Source organism: Antechinus flavipes, chromosome 2, assembly GCF_016432865.1.
Source record: "Antechinus flavipes isolate AdamAnt ecotype Samford, QLD, Australia chromosome 2, AdamAnt_v2, whole genome shotgun sequence".
Lineage (NCBI taxonomy): Eukaryota > Metazoa > Chordata > Mammalia > Dasyuromorphia > Dasyuridae > Antechinus > Antechinus flavipes.
Genome location: NC_067399.1, coordinates 29,152,494 through 29,166,774, shown reverse-complemented (window position 1 = coordinate 29,166,774; position 14,281 = coordinate 29,152,494).

Below are 14,281 nucleotides of genomic sequence, written 5' to 3'. Positions count from 1 at the left end.
GGATTGAATATGGACCCTGATGATCTGAATTTAAAATGTTGTCTTAGACAATAACTGTTAATTTGATCACAAAAAAATTCTTCCCTTCTCTGGTTCTAAGTTTTATTTTCAACATAATGAGAGATTAGTATATATGATTTTATAATTCCTTTTCAATCCTTTCATGCAATGCTTCAGCATTGCCAAGTTTATGAGAAACATTTTTATTAAGCCCCTACTATGTGACAAGCACTGTATTAAGTATTTTACTATATCACATTTGCTCACAACAACAGTATGCAGTAAAATTGCCTGGAATCTTACAAATTGAATCAAAATTATATGAATAAAATTACAATAAAGGTACAATATTGACTATATAAATCAAACACTTGGTATCATTGGTCATGCTTCAAATGTAGGAGAAAGAATATAAAAGATCTAAAATTTTATAGATGATGTGATCTAAAAAAGAACGTAGTAGTGAAACTCTTAGATTCAAAAATCTTAATAAAAATAAACAATATATGTCATCTAAAAAGATAACCATAGATCTAAACTGAAGGAAGCATATTTGATATCTGGGGTATTGTGCAGGCTTAGTGACTTAGATAAATGAGTGGAGAAGGACACATTACCTAAAAGTAAGAAGATTGGTAAAGAGCTGATTTGGTAGCATTATGCATTTTAAAAGCATAAAAATGTTAAGAAATATAAGAAACAAAAGGCACAATAAATATGGCACAATAAATTTTGATGATTATTAAATGAGAAATCAAAATATATTAGATCATTAGGCTTTATTACACATTATCTATGCAGAAAGTGAATAACAAGAAATGAATAAAGTTTCAGAATCAGATAACAAATAGGAAACAGAGGTAAAATAAAATACTGACAATTAGGGGTAGAAGTTATGCTATTCAAATATTTACTCTACTTCTCTCTTTGCCAATAGTCACTGATTATTTCTTGATTTACCTGAATGATTACTGATTTTTTAAAAGTGGAAGGAATCAGCAGTCATTTTATCTTAACATATCTAATTGCTATTGAGAATAAAAATAATAGGCACCATGGCAGAAAGTGTTTTTGTTTTTTTTTCTTCTGCAGTACTTTGTTTTCCCAAATACACATACAGATAGATTCTAATGTTCAATTTTTTAGGATTTTGTGTTTCAAATTTTGAGGTTTTTCTCTTTTAGCTACTCCCAGGACAGCAAAATATCTGATATAAGTTTAATCCTTTTAAAGATAATTTCCATGTTGTTCATATTGTATAAGAAAAATTAGATTAAAAGGGAGAAAATCATGAAAAAGAAAGAATAAATTAAAAATGAAAATACTGTGCTTTGATCTCTATTCATTCTTCATAGTTCTCTCTTTGGATGCAGATGGAATTTTCCTGGTCCCTAGTCTATTGAAATTTATTTCAATCACCACATTTGCTGACAAAGAATTAAATCTATCAAAGTTGATAATCACTAATTCTGCTCTTACCATGTACAATGTTTTCTTGGTTCTGTTCACTTCACTAAACATTAGTTCATTTAAGTTTTTCCAGGCTTTTCTGAAATCAGCCTTCTTCATTTCTTATAGAACAATAATATTGTATTATATTCATATGCCATTATTCATTCAGTCATTCCCCAACTAATGGGCATCCATTCAATTTCTAATTCCTGCCACTATAAAAAGAGCTGTTACAAAAGTTTTGCTCTTGTGGATTATTTCTCCTCTTTAATGATCTCTTTGGAATACAGACCCAATAATGGCACTGCTAAATCAAAGGGTATGCACAGTTTGCTTCTCCTTTAGGCACAGTTGGGAAATAATGTCTATGGCTTTAAAATTTAATTTTTCTTTCTTATTTACCCTCAATTGATAGTCAATACTGGTCTATGACTCAGCATCCACAGGATACTACATCTACTAATTTCAGAGTACTCAAACTTGTCACTTCTTTGAATGAGAGGGATAAGATAGAGGCAACTTTATAATTTATCTTAGTAGTAATAAGTTTGAAAAGATGAGCTCTCCATTCCACATCCAAAAATGATTTTGAATTCCACTTCTTTGAGGGGGAAATGAGGAAGTAAATAAGACCCTAATGAAGTAACCTAGTGTCTAGAAAGCTCATATGGAGAGGACTGACAGGATTATCTTGCCCCTAAGTCAGTCCTTGTTGCTATGGGCCTTTTGAATTCCCAGTTACTTTCTGAGGCAAGTAATAAAGAGCACTCAATCTTTAAGTGGACCTTTTCTTGTTAAGTGGGATGTTCTTTTTTGACTTTCTTGCTTTAACAAAATGATCATGAATCCCCAGTTAGTGTATCCAGTCAGAAGGCCAGCTTATGATGTCAAACCTTGTTTTTTTTTTTTTTCAACTATAAAAGAACCTGCAGGTGCCTCACATCTTCACTAACTCATTTTAGGATACTACCTTCTTTTAGGGTTATCCTGCCCCTGAATGGCATAATCTTTAATTAATTATATATATATATATATATATATATATATATATATATATATATATATATATATATATATATATATATGTAAGTATATATATAATATATAAATTTAGTGTACTTTATGGAATAGCTAGTTCATTAGAAACTTAGCCTAGCCTAGCCATCTCCCCCCTTGTTAACAGTGAGTTCCACTGGGACCTGAATCTTTTCCCTTGTGAATCATTAAAATCCCTTTTGGAAATTAGTCTTCTGTCAGCAATATAATGATATTCTTCCCTTGGGGAAAAATGGAATTCATAAACTTTTTGTGTCATCAATACTTTTGTAACCTGGTGGGTAACAATATTTTTTTTCCCTCAGAGCAACATTTTAAGTGCATAAAATGAAATATATGACAGCAAAGAAAACAAATACTATTGAAATACAATAATTTATACAATAATTATAATATTTTAACATGGTCACATAATCTATGTTAAAAATTCTTACCTTAAAATCATCCCAAAGATAATAAATACATCACTACCAAATGAGATTTAAATCAGGAATACAGGACTAGTTCAATATCAGGGAAACTACTGCATATTTGACTGTATCAATAACCAAAGTGACAAAAATCATGATTACCTCAATAGATGCCAATTTTTTTTTTATAAAATCCAAAACGCATTCCTACTAAAAACACTAAAGAGTATAGGAATAAATGGACTTTTCTTAAAATGATCAGTAGCATTTACTTAATCTCATTTATTTATTTATTTATTTTTGCGGAGGCATTTTGGGGTTAAGTAACTTGCCCAGGATCACACAACTAGGAAGCTAAGTGTCTGAGATCAGATTTGAACTCAGGTCTTCCTGACTTCAGGACTAGTGCTTTATCCACTACACCAACTAGCTGCCCCAGAAGCATTTATTTAAAACAATTAGGACACATCATATATAAAAGGGACAAACTAGAACCATTTCCAATAAGCTCAGGGGAGAAACAATGTTGCCCACTATCACTATTAATATTCAATATTGTATTAGAAATAATAGCTTTGTCAATAAGAGAAAAAACAAAGATTAAAGGGATTAGCATAGGTAATGAGGAAACCAAATTCACACTCTTTACAGATGATATGATGGTATTCTTAGAGAAACCTAGAGAATTATGTAAAAAAGCAGTAGAAACAATTCACAACTTCAGCAAAGTTGTAGGGTACAAATTAAATCCACAGAAATCATCAGCATTTTCATATATCACTAACAAAATTCAGCAGCAAGAGATGCAAAGAGAAATAACATTCAAAATAAATGTTGATAATATAAAATATTTGAGAATCTGTCTGCCAAGGCAAAAAAAGGAAATATATGAACACAATTAAAAAATTACTTTCCACACAAATAAAGTCAGATCTAGTCCACTGAAAAATATCAAATGCTCATGGATAGGCCATGGAAATACAATAAAAATGACAATACTAACTAAACTAATAAATTCAATTATTTAGTGCCATACCTGTCAAATTCCCAAGAAATTATTTTATTGATCAATAAAAATAGTAATATTCATTTGGAAGAACAAAAGTTCAAGAATTTTAGAGGAATTAATGAATGAAAAAAAAGATGCAAATAAAGGAGGCTAGCTGTGCCTGAGCTAAAACTATATTATAAAGCAGCAGCCATCAAAACCACTTGGTACTGGCTAAGAAATAGAGTAGTTGATCAGTAGAATAGATAAGATTAACAGGACAAAATAGTCAATGACTCTAGTAATCTAGTGCTTGAGAAACCCCCAAATTCCAATTTTCCCAAACTGCTGAGAAAACTGGAAACTAATATGGCAGAAACTAGGCCTTGACCCACACCTAACATCATATACCAAGATAAGGTTAAAAGGAGTTCATGATTTAGGTATATAGAGTGATATCATAAGCGAATTAGAAGAACATAGGATAGTTTACCTCCTGTGAAAAATCTGTGAAAAAGGAAGGAATATATGACCAAAGAAGAGCTAGAGTTCATTATTGAACATCAAATATATAAATTTGATTATATTAAGTTAAAAAGTTTTTGTACAAACAAAATTATTGCAGACAAGATTGGAAGGGAAGCAATAAATTGGGAAAACATTTTTACATGTAAGGGTTCAAATAAAGGCCTCATTTCTAAAATATATAGAGAATTGGCTTAAATTTATAAGAATCCAAGCTATTCTTCAATTGATAAATGGTCAAAGGATATGAATAGACAATTTCCAGATGAAGAAATTGAAACCATTTCTAATCATATAAAAAGTTGCTAAAAATCACTACTGATTGGAAAAATGCAAAGTAAGACAACTCTGAGATACCACTACATACTTCTCAGATTGGCTAAGATGAAAGGCCAGGAAAATTATGAATGTTGAAGGGGAGATTGGAAAAGTGGGGCATTATTGGTGCTGTTGTGAAGTGATCTAAACATTCTGAACATCAATTTGGCATGTAACCAACGGGTTATCAAAGTGTACATATCCGTGATCCAGCGGTGTTCTTACTGGGCTTATAATACAAAGAGATCTTTGTATTGTAAAAGAGGGAAAGGGACCCACATGTGAAAAAATATGGCAGCTCTCTTTGTAGTGGTAAGAAATTGGAAACCAAGTGGATTCCCATCAATTGGAGAATGACTGAATAAGTTATGATACAGGAATGTTGTGGAGTATTATTTTTCTATAAGAAATGATCAGTAGGATGATTTCATAGACTCCTGGAGAGAGTTACATGAACTGATGCTAAATGAAGCAAGCAGAATCAGGAGATCATTGTACCTGGCAATAGCAAGATATATTCTGATGAATGTGGCTCTTCTCAACAACGACATGATTCTGGCCAATTCCAAACATGATGATGAGAGCCATCTACACCCAAAGAGAGGTCTGTAGGAATTAAGTTTGGATCACAGCATAGCACTTTGACTTCTTTTCCTGTTGTTTATTTGAATTTTATTTTTTCTCATTTTTTTCTTTTTGTTCAGATTTTTTTTTTTTCTTGTACAGCAAAATAATTATATAAATATATATGTCTGTAATGGGCTGAGGCTTGAGCTGATGCACTGAGGTCCCAAGCACATGAGGCTAAATAGTAATTGGACCATACTCTATTAATATGTAAGCTTGGAGAAAGAATGGCCCCCACCCACTCTTTGTGCAAGTCCTGATGTGTTGTATAGGAAATGACGATTTTGGTGGGTGGAGGCAGGGGAGTGGAAAAGGAAGGGGAGGAGAGACTTTTGGGACTGCCATTGCCAAGGTTGGCTCCACGGTTGGCTCCACGGTTGGCTCGGCTCGCGTCGCTCTCTCTTAGCTGGCTTCCTGTCGCAACTGCCTATATTTGCTATCGCAATCTTTCTTGCCTATATTTGCTATAGCAATCTTTATTCACCTCTTCACTTCAATAAATATTGAAGATTTTTCCCTTAACCTGAATTCCTGACTCAGGCTGACTTTAAATACGCGGTCATTACATATGTCTATATTGGATTTACATATGTTTTTACAATTAAGAAAATAATTCCTATCTTAAAGTTTGTGTTGGTAAAGGAGAGGAATCATAGTTTCATATGTATTGTAGAGTGCAGGAAAACATTAGAGGGTTCAGGGGAATATTAAGAAATAATCTAAGAATCAATAGTCTATAAGAAAAGCTTTCAAATGAATACCTCTCCCTCTGTCTCTTCTTTTTCTCTCTCTATGTCTCTCTCAATCTCTGTCTCTCTCTCTTCATGCATTCATTCATTTTTCAAAAGACTTTGGTGATCATATTTTGCATTACACTACACAAATTTACATATTAAATATGTCATAATAATTGATAAAAAGATAAATAATTGGAGGATTTGAATTATGAAGCTTTCCAAATGGACTAATATACAGGCCCATGATAACAAGGAGTTAGGATGTCATTCTCTGTTGGCACAAGTCTTAAATCTAATCCTCTCTCATATGAATTTGATTGTCTTCCTGTTTAGTTTTCAAATGATACTTGTGGTTGCAATATCAGGCATATGTGAAGATATCTGGGTGTTGTGGTCTAGTTCAGATGGATCTGAATCAGTTCTTGTTCTTCTCAAAATACAGCCAGTTTAGCTTAGGGCCCTCCGAGTATCTCCAAATCCAAAGGTTCTTTCCTTTAGCCTCTGCCTCTGCTTTCTTCAGCCTCCAGCCAGCTCCATTCTTCATGTCATTCCAGTGAAATCTCGACTTGTAGCTTCTTCACTCTGAAGAACTTCCTCTGCCACCAGCCAGCCAAGTGGAAAATATTCTGCCTTGCCTCGGAGAGAGGGCTTCTGGCGTAACTCCGCTGAAATCTCGACTTGTAGCTTCTTCACTCTGAAGAACTTCCTTGACTGGCCCATTGAAGCTCTATTTATGCTAGTGCTCTCTGGCCCAAAGAGCTTCAAGGGAGGTGTGAACTCATTGAACTCCAATGAGTAAAGGTGTGAACACAAGCCTTGTATTAATTAGTTCTACTTAGTACCTTGTTTCAGGTTCTGCCCAAAACATCTTCTTGTAAGATTAGATCAACTCTAATTAGTTAGCAGTTAGTAAGGATTCCAACATCTGGGTCTCTCAAATCACATAAAAGCTGTTGTGTTAGATGTGAATTTTTAGATCTTCTGCAAAGTCAGGAAGTAATGGGGAAAATCATTTGTCATCTACTATATATAGATGTCATGCTACTTAGAGTGTTTCATTATATTTTTATTCAAGTTATCACATCAGAAGTCAGACATTTATCTCAGCATCTCTTTAGAGAAAGCAGTTCTTTCATATAAAATTTGGAAATTTTTTAGAATTTTAGTACCCTAATAATTATTTCAGAAAAGGTTTCCTGAAGGCTGAGTGGTAACAAAAATGCCATGAATCATAAATCATAGGATAATAGCCTCTCCTATTTACTGCAATTGTTCTTCCTTCCCCTTCCCCCCCCCCCCCCTCCCACTTTCTTTCTTTCTTTCCTTCCTGAGGCAATTTGGGCTAAGTGACTTGTCCAGGGTCACAGAGCTAGGAAGTCTTAAGTGTCTGAGATCAAATTTGAACTCAGGTCCTTCAGACTTCAGGTCTGGTGCTCTGTCTACTGTGCTAACTAGCTGCTCCTAATTCTGTCACTTTCAAAGTTTGTGAGTGAGTGTTGAGTGAGATAAGGTGATTTGTCCAGGGTGACTTACCTAGCATGCAAAGAAAAAACTGAATTCAGATCACCTTGCCTCCAATGCTTGCATTCTACTCATTGTGCCTTGTAGTTACTTAATTTTGTTTGAAGATGATTGAATGAAAATGATTTTGTGTGGGTCACAGAATGGTTTTTATTCTCTGTCCTTGGTTGAAGGAAACAGGGAAATTATGGTTGGTCTGTAAGATCACATGAGCACAGTAGTTTAGGATTTGAGAGAGCTTGGTTTATTATCACTCATTCACTGAAGCTAATGCTCCAGTCTGAAGAGTGGAAGACCAAAGTAGAATCCAAATGGAAGATATTAATTTTCACTTTATGCGATAGATGGATCCATTAGGCAGTCTCTCACTGTGAATTAATAGATAGATGCCACAAACAGCTAATCTAACGACTGCTTTTAGATAGTAGTCACCTTACTAGAACTGATGCCGAAAAGTGCAGAGAACCAGGAGGACATTATAAAAAGTATAGCAAGATTATGTGATGATCAACTATAATCGACAATTCTTGTCAACAATGTGATCCAAGACAAATCCAATATACTTGTAATAGAAAATGCAATCCCAATCCAGAGAGAGGATTATGAGACCGAATGCATATCGAAACATACTATTTTCATGGTTTATTTTTATTTCTTTTTTTCTCATTTTCCTCCATTTTGTCTGATTTTTTGTACAGCATGTAAAACATGGAAATATGTCCAAAATGATTATATATGTACAACTTACATAGGATCACTTACTATCTTGGGGAAGAGGGAGGTAAAGGAAATAAGTACAAAACATTTGCAACTCAAAATGTTACAAAAATGAATGCAGTTACTTGGTGGGCCTTAGTTTCACAAAGGGCTTGGGGATTGGAACAAGGATTGGGTGAAGGCAGATTATTAATTAAGTAAGAGTATTCTTCGTATCTTATTCATTACTGACTGCTTCTATTGATCGATGAAGAGATTTTCTGCTGCTGTGACTTAATGGAATTTCAGTTTAAAAAAAATACTGTCAAAATGTCAAAACCAATTGTCAAAATCAGTCATTAGACCAAAAAAATTTGTTAAATATTTGCCTGGTGGATTGAATTTTACACTAATAATCTAGAAAATTTTCCCATGGTTAACAAGTAAGCAAGTTTTAGAGATACTATTTGAAATCATTTAGTAATAGTTCTGGGATTAAGATTAGATAAATACAAATGTAGATGAAATAACCAGAGACAATGTATATGATAGAATAGGAAAGCATAAATTCACATACACATACATAGATAAATATATAGATTCATGGATACATAGATAAGTAGATACACAAATTATATATATGTATGTATGGTTCATGTGATGAAGAGGTTCCATCCTCACAAAGGTAATGAATATCACAAGCAGAATTGTATTTCAGTTCCTCTGACTCCAAAACCATTCTGCTAAACCATGACTTTTTAAAGATGCAATGCTGGAGGAAGGATACATGAGCACTACTACCACAATTTAATTTGAGGACTCAGAACAGTCTTCTCCCAATTTACTTTTTTGCACGTCTGTTCTCTATTCGGCACATCTGTGGGTGCTTTCTCTTTCTCCCTCTTATTTTTAAGTTTTCTTTTCTGTGTTGTTATTCCATTAGTTGTAAGCTCCTTGAGGATAAGTACTGTGTTTTATTTTTATCTTCAGAGCTTAGCACAGGACATGGCATATAGTTGTCACTTAATAAATTTTTATTAATCATCTAATAGACAATATTATACTGAAAGTAATAAAGCAATTAGGTGTTATGAATCAAGAAAGGTCTTGTGAGTAAATGCCTTATCTTGGGCATTGAAAAAAGTGTTGATTTCAGACAATCATAAAGTAGCAGGAAGACTATCCCCAAAATAGAACACAGCAATTTCAATTCTTGATTAGAATGAATGCCAGATGAATCTACATGTTCTGAATATGCCCACATAACATTATCACATCTGTCCAAATAAACTAAAGGATAGATAATCCATTTTTGTGCCTTAGCATCTCATAACATCTACTCTCTTTGGCTATGTGCTTTATCATTCCAGGTCACTCTGAATTCCAGTACTGGATTTAATTTCTAAAACCCATTCATTTCATCTGGTCAATGTTTCATAAAAACAAACAACCAACATTCTTAAAGAATTTTTTTTGTAAAATGAAGACAAAAGAAAAGCCCCCCAAAGTAAAAATCTGTATGAATGGTTGTAAAGCACAAAAGGAGGGGGATATGTAAAGTATTTTTAAATACCAAAGAACAACACAACTTGTACTTGATATTGTTATTCTTCTTAAAAATAACTACATCCCACATCATGAGTTTTCAATGTTTCAGCTCTGAAGTCATTTTTAAAAGGTGTCTAGCAAGGTTTGGACCAAATACTGCTAAATGTTGAACATTTATTAAGAATATACTGATAATGACTGTTGAGTCTGTAATAATTTAGATATTATTATCTTCAGATACTTCTATGAGAGAAAAGAAAAATTGTCTATTTACCTTTTGTGTCTTCTGGGAATCTCTATTGTACTCTGTAACTTTCTTCTTTAAAGAGTGAAGTGAGGAAAGTCAGACCCAAAGAGCTCAGTTAACATGAACCATCCTAAATTCTTCATCTTAATTCTGGTTTAATTCTTTTCAATTGACGTTACTACCTTCTCTGTTAAGAGCCACCAAGTCACAGAACTTCAGCTTCATTGAAATATTATTGAAAAAATACCAGAACTACTTATTTCTTCTATAGATTTAACTAATATAAAATTCTTAATGGTTTTAGTAATATTCAGACTAAATACTTCAGACTAATCTTAATGAAAATTGAAACAGTGGATAGAAGGGATATTTGTAAAATGATAGCTTTTTTATTGTCACAAAATGCATAAAACAAAGGCAAAAGCTGATGCTGTGTAAGTTGATATTGATTGGCATTCTGAATTCAAAACTTAATAGGATAACCATGTACATCTATAAATATATTAACAATATCAATTTTAGCCTATTCTTTTCCTTTGGCTAAATCAACAATGGAGTTAGAAATCCAAATAAAAATGATACATTAATGCAAAAAAAGAGATAATAACCCCATGGCAACTTGTTATTAATGTTAATCAGTTGTGTCCGACTTTTCATGTCCTGATTGCATGTTTTTTTTTGGAAGATAATAGAATATTTTACCATTTCCTTTTGCAGCTCAAATTACAGAGTAGGGCACTGAGGCAAAGGGTAAGTGACTTGGCCAAAGTAACATTTCTAGTAAGTGTCTGAAGCCAAATTTGAAATAAGGAAGATGAATCTTCCTGATTAAAGGCCCAATGGACTTTTCTATCCATTGTGCCCTTAACCAGCCATACAGCTAAGGAAGCCATTCTTATTTGCAAGTCAAAGGAAAATAATTAAATCTCTTTTTCTGTACTAAATACTCAGGTTAAATTTTAAAGAAATTCTTAATTTTTTAAATTATTCAATTAGTGATTTTCATCTGACAAACTGACTTTGCATTTATTCATATTTCCCAGGCTTAACCAGTATGTAACATAGAGTACATTTTAGATAAATTATTGTTCTTGATGGCAATGATGAAAATGTATGCATCAATGGATATATTAAATCACACCAAAAGTTTTATTTCTGGATGGAGTCTATCAAACAAGCTAAGATCCAAGATATAAGCAATAGTAACACATGAATAGAATCCACATGAACTTATTCACTATTATATATTGAAAGAAGTGTCAAACAAACAGCAAATCTGTCTAAAAAATGTAAAGTTTTATTATATCTATTCAGGATCATATTATTGTCACTAGTAATTAAAGAAATGATGACTGTTAGTATAGTAGACTACAATACTAACTAATGCAGAATATGTAATTAAATAAAGAAAATATATCACACTCCCTCCCCCCAAAAAATGTATTCTATAGAAATACAGATGCAATCACATAAATAGAATTGCTCAATCAGAACTTTATTTCATTTTATATTGTAACAGATTACAAATACTTGTTTGAAAAACCAAAAATCTCTTGAAAATTCAATAAATAAATAATATTGAAAGTGCAGTGTTATTGTAGACAAAACTATTGATTAAAATCATCTAAATATTAGAAAGATTCATATACACCTTAGAACAATATATTTAACTGCATTTACAAATACTCATACAATGTTCAATCTATGAGTAATAGGTTAATTAATAAACTTGCATTTATTGATTACTTACTATGTGTCATTCATGGTACTATGCAATATAGATACCAATACAAAGAATAAACAACTATGAATTTTCATTCCTTCTGTTAGAATCCTAGTGTTAACTCAATGGAATTGATACAATGCTTATTGGTTCACACATTAGAGCAAATCCTTCTAAGGTGTTAAGTCACTAATATTGATAGAAACAATGCTTAAGTTAACACCTTTGAGAGTTTACATATTAGCTCAGACATTAGTTCACATGTTTGGGAGATTTCAGGCTTCAGTATGAGATATTCAAATACACATCTCCTATAATCCTACTCTCAGAGGAGGAATCAACTTTGGAGTTTATACCTCTAAAAGAGCATAAAAACAGCTGAGCTCTGTCAGGAGGGTTGAAAATATTAAGAGGGGAGCATTAGTTGGAGAATCCATGAGTTGGAGTTGAGCTAGAAGCAGAAGCTGGAAGAGCTAAAAGACAAGCTGCAAGAGCTCTTGGAATCAAGGAGGGAGAGAGGCCTCTAAGAAAGCTAACTGGGCCCAAGGAAAGAGACAAGACTTGGAAGGAGAAAATAAACATTTGAACTTTTATCAGCTGGCTGTATTTGGAGTGATTATATCTTAGAATTGAAACTAAGGCTGCCTCCAGAAACCTCCCCAAGAAACCTGCTCTCACAGAGAACCATCATATATTATATAAAAGAGAAGAACACCATACCTGCAAAATAAAGAAACCTAGAAACATGGGAGAATGAGGTCCATATCTATCTGCTACTGTAGTTGTTCTGACAATGTTATCAGACATCCTTAAGAAAAGCAACTTGTATCATGACATTAGTGAATTACATCAAATTATAAAATTATTTTATTGACATTGAATAATTGACATACATTAAAATAACAATGATAATATAGCTATTTTTTGCTACAGACGTTTCTATGGAACTCCATGCAATAAATGGCAAAGAATAAAATATCAAGTACAAGTTGTGTTGCTCTCTGGTATTTTAAAATACTTTACATATCCCACCTCCCCTGCTCCATTTGTGCTTTACAACCATTCATACAGATTTTTACCTTTTTTTTTTTTTTTTTTTTTTTTTGGAGTGGGGGTTCCTTTGTCTTTGCTTTAAAACATTGATATCTTTTCTCAGAGGCAAATTAACAGACAAGAGCTAGTGAGTGTCCAGACTAGGTTGTGAACATAAACCTTTTTATTCCCTGATTCAGAACTCTGGCTCCTATGCCCGGTTACTTCTGCACAAATAACCATTTCTATATCATTTTAAGAGATATGAGACAAAGTGCTTTATATGTGCCATCTCACTTGAGTTTCATAGATTACTTAAAGCCCATCTCTAACTGCTCGGTACACAATTGGATTCATGGGAAAATTTGGATTTTTTTCCCTTAAAGCACAGAATAAGTAGAGAAGCCTAAAACCAGAAAAAAAGCAGCACAAGAGCTTTACAACCACTCTGTTATCGTCCACCTTCAGCAATGCCAGTTCCATTTTCCTTCCAAATGAATTCAATGTACCCAGCAACAAATCCTGCCAAACAACCCTGAAACTCTTGTTGGCAGTTCAGTATTCAGAGCCAAGCCTATCTGAGACAGCTGTTCTCACGGATGGCATCAAAGGCTGTCCAAGCCTGACTTTTGGCTGTTTCCTTAACTCACCCAAAAACACATTTGAAAGTTCATTTCTGATTTTTGGAACAATGAAATATTCTATTAAAGGCTATTTTTCACCTCTTCTTCAAATTTTATTTTTGTAAAAGGGAGAAATGAAAAAGAAAAAAATATTAAAAATGATTACAATAGAAGGAAGATGTGGCTGATGAGAGAAAAATTGTGAAATAAGCAAAAGTAGCATTATATATGTTACTTCTCTCTGACTCAGAATAATACTCATTAGCCTTTAGGACATTCAGAATTCTCATTCTGAAAACAAAATTCCAATCATAAATTATTACCCTGACTCCAGCTCCCTGAACCACCATGTGTTTCATTGTAGCCATGGGCAAACAGGCAACCTCCAGGATCAGATATCCATGTGCTTAGTATAGCTCTTGGAAAAATGCAGACCCCCTCGCCCCCACCATGCGCAGCACACATCAGACACCAACACTGGGACTATAGCTTAGCACAAGAAAATCTTCCAGACTCCCATGGCCATCACAACAGTGCCAATACATCACCAACTCCAAGCCCTCAGTACACTATGAGGGTCCCCCTCTCAGAGTAACAGCAATAGAATGTGAGGTAAACAAGCAGGACCTGCAGCCCCTAGGACAAGAATCCCATACCCTTCTACACTGGGTATTTTAAGAGAAATTTTAAGAGAAAACAGGGGGGAAAGGCTACCAATTAGATTGTAAGCTCCAAGACACTTAGGACTATCTTTTGATTTCCTTTCTATACCTGACAC